At 33.2% G+C, this 7,026-nt stretch overlaps 1 long non-coding RNA gene across 1 annotated transcript; it reads left to right on the forward strand.

The window, feature by feature from the left end:
- Positions 1-4,306: 4,306 nt before the first annotated feature.
- LOC104246023 (uncharacterized) lies at positions 4,307-5,396 on the forward strand. Its single transcript, XR_011402467.1, has 2 exons — positions 4,307-4,910; positions 5,311-5,396. It is a non-coding gene; the product is annotated as an uncharacterized lncRNA (long non-coding RNA).
- Positions 5,397-7,026: the final 1,630 nt, after the last annotated feature.

Here is a 7,026-nt window from a genome sequence, read left to right on the forward strand (position 1 = left end):
TTGCCAGAATTTTTAAAATGTTGTCGTAATTTAAGGAAAGCTCAAAGCGAGGTATGTTGGCTAAACTACTCTCTTAGAATTGAATTCCATGATGTTCCCGTAAGTTTCAAGTATGGTTGTCTCAAGTTCCTTATTCTATGTTCCGAGTTGTTCCCAATAAATTCGATTGTCCCGAATAGGCAAAGTGTGGAGAATTATGTATTCAAACATGTTCCGTATGTTCCTATCACATTATGTTATCCTTTGGGAATGTGTTCAAGAATGATATGTGTATTAAAATGCTATGTCTTTGAGCCGTGTTTCAAATGAAGATTATGATGCCAAATTGTATGAGAAAATCTCAATATACTTAAGACTCTTAATTATTCATATGTGTACCTGAAGTCTTGATTGGAAATGTATTGTTGTTGATAATTTATAAAGATGCTTGAAAATGAAGTAAGTGAATTGGGGATAAAAAGTGTGGCCAACGTGCCAAGAATGAAAGTTATACTTGTGACTATTGGTGCCAATAGAATGAGATGATGTGAGAAAGATTATGATATGAGCTTTGATTCAATTGTTCCAAGTTGACTTTGAAAATAGAATTGCCTAAAAGCTTATGTACTTAAATGATGCCCATATGTGGCTGTTTAAACTAATGCTATGCTTTGTAGGTATTTTTGACGTGTTTTGTGCTCTTACATATTCGTGAGTTGAAATTGTGTATTGCCATTTTTGGTGAAAAGTATTTCAAGAATAAAGTATGTGTTACTTGTTTATGATTTTAACTTGTGCTTCGATTGCCAATCATTTTACGCAATTTCTTGGAAAGAAATCCATTGTGTTTAAAGCCTTTATTACTAATTAACCTAAAGTTATGATTTCGGAAATATTCTATTCGTTGATATTATGATGATGATCCATGAAAAGGAAGAAATAAAAGTGTGGAATATGAAATATAGCCATTGTGCTATGAATGAAGAATTATATGTATGACCAAGAGAGCCAATGAAATAATGATGTTGAAAGTGCCAATGAGGCTATATACAGTATGAAAGGTTATGAGGTAAATGCATTTGTATTTTTGTTTCCTTTGTAAGCAAATAAAAAATATTTTTGGGAGTATCGATAGTTGTCGAGGAAGAGTAGGTTGAAATAACCTAACCCCGAAACTACACATGTCGGTGTAGGAGTGGATTGTAATTATTCCCCCTTATTTGGAATGAGATTGCTGTGATAAAATTATTCCCCTTAATTGGGATGAGATGATTGATAGAAAAGGATGATGTCGATCCATATGGCGTTGTGGTGAGACGGCCTAGCAAATCGGGTCGTGATCGGATTCCGTGCTAAAAGTACGGTGGTATTGGTATTTTGAACGGTGGTATATCGGTGCTAAAGATATCTCAACCAAAAAAATAATATTATCTTCATATTTTGGAAATTATTATGTTTTAACTTGGAAATTGGATATCATTGATTGTTGATTGTTGTTTCCATGATTTTCCCTTTATGTTGACATTCTATTTTGAAAGAGGACATTTAGCTTTACATACAAATACTATTCCATATGTACTAACGTCCCTTTTTTGTCGGGGGCATTGCATCTTCAATGAATGCAGGTGGTTCCACAACAGACAGCATTGATCAGTGATAGTGGTACACTCTCTTCAGCTAACTTGGTTAGCCCCACTTCATTTTGGGGTCATATATCTCTTGTTTCTCATGTATTTTGTGTTTTGAGGTATAGTCGGGGCATTGTTGTCGGCATTTCTATATTACTCTTCAGTTGTACTTAGAGGCTCTGTAGATAGGTTGTGGGTGATTTTTGATATTGGGAATTGAATTAGAAATGTTAGTATTTGGCAAACATGTTTTTCTCATTAAATCTATAAAGTCGTACTATTTTGGAAATATTGAATGATGCTGTTATTGGGAATGAAATGGAAATGGTTAATGAAATCTTTAATGGAGTACATCTCCTCTTTATTCAGGGATGAATTTGATTAGAATGAAATCTAACAGGCTTGCTCAGCCGAGTTTACTCGGTTGAACGTCGGTTGCGCTCCACGAGTTTGGGGCATGACAGTTTGATATCTTTTATCCATAGACGACTATTACTACCTAGAGTTTGACTGCATTCTTGGATTCGATCTTATTTCATCTTGTTGTTATTCCTACTTGTTGCAATTACCTTTTCTTTTCAGTCGTTCTCTAGCCGATGTTCTATTGAAAATAGCCTTTTTGCCCTTCCAAAGGTAGGGGTAAGGCCGCGTACATCTTACCCTCCGGCGAACTTTCTTCTCTTTTTTGCTATTTAGTCACATACAATGATACAAATATATTGTATTCAGTACAAATACACTCAAATACATTATATTTTTGTATAAATATATTAATTTTTGCTTGTATTTATGTATTCCAAAGGCCTGTATTTTTTTAATAAAGCCGAATATCACTATGTTTTGTGATTTTTTGTTGTTTTGAATAGAGTCGAATTGAATACAGAGAATTGAATACAATGTATATTAGTGAATATATGTGATTTGAATATAATGTATACAGTCGAATTGAATAGAACGATATACACTCTATTTTCTTGATTTTTTGTTGTTTGAATACAACTGAATTCAATATAGTGAAATTGAATACAATTCAATATTGCGCTTTCTGTTATTAAACACTCGCAATCACTATTTTTAGGCAGATTATCTCACTGTATTTATAAATACATTTGCGCGAATACATGAAATACATAATTAGACATCTGTAATCCATGTTTCTTACTTTATTGTATTTATAAATACAGTCGCGCGAATACATGGAATACAATGCAATAGCAGTGAAATTTATGTAGAATTGATTTTGTTGAGTTAAATTAGGAGTGATACACGCTAATTGATCCTTTTTTCATTATTAAACAGCTGGATCCTCCTATTTTTAGGATAATTCCGCAACTTGTATTCATGAATACAGTAGCGCGAGTATAGCGAATACAGTCGTGTACAAATGTATTCCCTTATTTTTAGGCAATTTTTGCTACTTTATTCATGAATACATTAGCGCGAATATATCGAATACATTCGCGTAATAACTGAATAGTAGCTATAAGAAATAATTATGTATATCGTAGCTATAGGAAGTTAATAACCACTAAACAATAGTGGTTTTTGAGAATTCTTCTTCATAAGTAGTATTAATTTTTCATATTATGTACCTAAATATAATTGTAGTTATCCATACTCAAGTGACAACTTTGATGCTCTAGTGACTAAGTACCCCTTTAGGTCAGGGGTTCGATCCCCATATAGTTCTTTTTAATTAATACATTTTATATATAATAAACAAACAAAATCCTAATTTTTCATCCCCTTTTTATTTAATATAATAGTATATTCATATTCTTAAAATTCTAGTTACGCCTCTCCAACCGATATCACTATAGAATTCGTTGTTACCTATGGATTGCAAAACTAACTTATTGGCGAATCGTGTGTCAATTTGTTTTTAAGTTGCTATATTTGTATCAATTTTTCACACAAACATAAATCAAAAGATTTATCAAGATAAACTTTGCATGAGAGGTAGGCAGGGGTGGATGTAGTATTGAGATAACGGATTCAATTGAACCCATAACTTTTAACGAAGAGTATAAAATTTAAGTGTAAAAGTTCACTAAAATTGTAAAAGTTTAAATGCTTGATCCGCCTATGAAACTAGGTCCAATGAATCGGGCTGGACTAAATTTTTTCCACTATATCTAGAATTGAAGCTTTCAACATGACAACCTATTGGGTCTAATATCCAAGATATAATTCTCTAATACGAAATACAGAAACAACATGGACTAAATTATAATAACAACAAATATTTGGGACCCTTTAATATGAAAATGTTTGTTGAAAAAGGAAGGGGAATTTTCTGCGAATTCTCGGACTAAGTTGTAAAAACTACAACAAACGGGGACGATAACGTGAAAATACATGTTGGAAAAAAAAAAAGGGAATTTCAGCGGCTTCTCGATTCTTCCAAGTCTTCTCCTTTCCACTTATAAATAATCAGGGGATCCCACGCCATATTTGCTGTCAAAAAACTTGTGTCCAAATTTCTACGTAACCTTAAGCTGACCCCATCTCCACCTTCAATCTGGTAAGCTTTCTTTTTCTCAGAAAGCCTGGGTTTTGATTTTTTGTTTTTTTTAAATGATTCGATCTTTCTTTTAATAATTTTGCATGTGTTTATGTTTTGTTTCCAGGTTCTTGTTCAGAGCAATTTATTGTTAGATCTTTGTTTGGCTGTTCCAGAATCGAGAATGAGTCATATCCTTACGATATGTTCCTTTTCTCTGATTTAAGATCACGCTAATATCGATCCAATTCTTTGTTTTGATGAACAAGATTCTCTTATCTTCTACTCCCTCTCCCTCTGTTCCAGTTTATGTGAACCTATTTCCTTTTTGGTCCGTTCCAAAAAGAATGAACCCTTTCTAAATTTGGTAACAATTTAGCTTAAAGTTGCGTAACTTTAAGCTTTTATAACTACACAAATACTCCATTTGGACTTGTTTAGAATCACAAGTTCCAAACGGAGGGAGTATTCGATTGCCGAGAAATTGAGAAAAAATATCCAAAATTAAAGATTTTTTATTTAATTTTGTTGGGGTAATCTATTAAATTGGGAATCCCCTTTCGAGATATATCCTCAATTGGCTCGGTATCCAAAGAATTGGTTTAGTTAGGACCTAAAGATTGAATTTTTGTGGCTCAAAGAATGGCATTTTTGTTTCTGATTGTTGTCTGTTTTTGACTTAACTCAAGCTAACGCGGAAATCAGAGAGATAGAGATCGTGAAAGGGCACAAGCCAGGGCAGGTAGCAAACCCAAACAGCCCAAAGGTGATGGATTGACCCCTGAACAAAGACGAGAAAGGTTCTTTCTTTCCTCCTAAACAACCCTCAATTTCATTGTGTTTAGTACGACGGAAGTTAATGAAGTTATTTTTCGTGAAAATGCTTTTCCACGATATGTTTTTTTTTTTAAATAAAATTATTTTTCAACGTTTAATTGAGAGCTCAAAGAAAACTTACGTGGTAAATATTAAAAATTAATCCTAATATAATGTTTTGATGAAACTATTAGAATTTATAGTCTTTAAAAATGATTTTCCGCCATATATGAGACCAGTTTTTCTCCTTCTGAATGAAAAATATTTTGTAGAAAGTAAACTTCGTCGAATATATTGAAAAATAATTCCGTCCTACCAGACAAACTCTAGCTGTTTTTATCCATTGAAGCTAACGTGGGGTATTCTTGTTTATGATTTGAACAGAGACGCAAAGGCACTTCAAGAAAAAGCAGCAAGGAAAGCGGCGCAGGCTGCTGGTGGTGGAAATAACCAATCTGATAGTAAACTAATTAAGAAGAAATAGTAGAATTTAGCAAGGAAAGTTGTGTTGTTGATACAGGAGTAGGTATAAGGGAATCTTGTGGATGAATCAGGCGTGGTTTCTGGATATTGGAGGTCATTGTTGTTCATGTCACAGCAAAGTGTTTGAAATATTTGCTTCCATTTGTTCATGTCATTTGTCAAGTATTTGGAATATTCTACTTTAGTTTTGGCATGTATGGTCCTTAACTGTTTGTATCTGATTTGCAATGAAATTTCCTATTGTGATTAACTTACGCTAAGTGGTAACTACTGATATTAGTTTAGTTACTTAAATTTGGATGTTCCGTTAAATGCTAGTGTTTCTCTTGTGGTAGTCATATAGTTTATCACATTTACACCAAGTTGAGAACAGGATAGAATTTGAACTTTGAAGATTCCAGCTGTTGCTGAGGATATCATATGTAAAAGTTAATAATAAAGGATTGAAATTTTTCTCTTATGTAATAGTCTCTGTGAACTCACCTTTATTGCTCCTCAATAATCACAAACAAAAATTTAGGTAATTTTTGTAATTCTTATCTTCTTTTTTTTAATACAAATCAGTAATTTATTTGTTAGGAAGAACATTCATTTTTGCTGAAAAATTCATCTTTTTGCACTTTTCCTCTCTTATGTGATATTACGATTTGAGCTTTGGCACGTTATATTACTATATTATTTTCTCAAGGAAACCAACTGATGCGCAATGGTTTGTTTCGATAAAAAATTTCACCTCAAGAATTTCTTTCACCTCGAGAAATCAGATAGATGCTATTTTAATGATTATAGTACTTGATATTGTTGGATCCGTGGTTATCCTGTATTTGTAAATAATAATTCTGGAAAAAATAAAACGTTATCTTATAAACGTAAATTTAAATGATACAGAAATTAATTCGAGCCCACTGAATTTACAGTGTTTCCTTAAGGAATTTAATCCCCTCCTAGTACCCAAGGTTATAGATTATTTCCTCCCAGGATAGAACGAATTACACACTGGTGTAGCGGTACTTCAAACCCCAGTGTTTCAGCGAACACAAAGTTCGGCAGCAAATCACACTTATGGATGCTTTGTTTGTAGTTAAAAACAATGCAGAATAAGGAGGACAACTCAGAAGTCGAATGGAAATTTTGAGAGGAAGGAATGCAAAGTATAGCCAATGTTGAATTCTTACTGAAGAGAATATCAGATTGCAATTCGTTTTTCCAGTGTATATCCAGTATATATAAAGTGTATATCCAGTGTATACAGAGTGTATATCCAGTGTATACAGAGTGTTTCGAGTATTTTTTCCGATGTGTTCTTCTTTATCTCTAACTTATGCTCTATTTATAGCAGTTATTTGAGAGAAATCCGCTCCCTCCATGGTTCAACAAGCACTAGGCTATCATGAAGGAAGCACTTACATGGTGGAATGTACACTTGCTTGGTGGGAGGAGCACTTGCACCATTGTGGGAGGTGCACTAGGCTGCTTATTGCTTAGTGTTGCAACACAATACACGGATTGGAAAACATCTGTTACAAACACGGATTATATCACGTTAATATTCACTATTAACAAATAAATTTGGTCCAAAAAATTAATCAATCGATCGATCATTTGACCAAATCCGAA

Source organism: Nicotiana sylvestris, chromosome 9 (genome assembly GCF_000393655.2).
Source record: "Nicotiana sylvestris chromosome 9, ASM39365v2, whole genome shotgun sequence".
Classification (NCBI taxonomy): domain Eukaryota; kingdom Viridiplantae; phylum Streptophyta; class Magnoliopsida; order Solanales; family Solanaceae; genus Nicotiana; species Nicotiana sylvestris.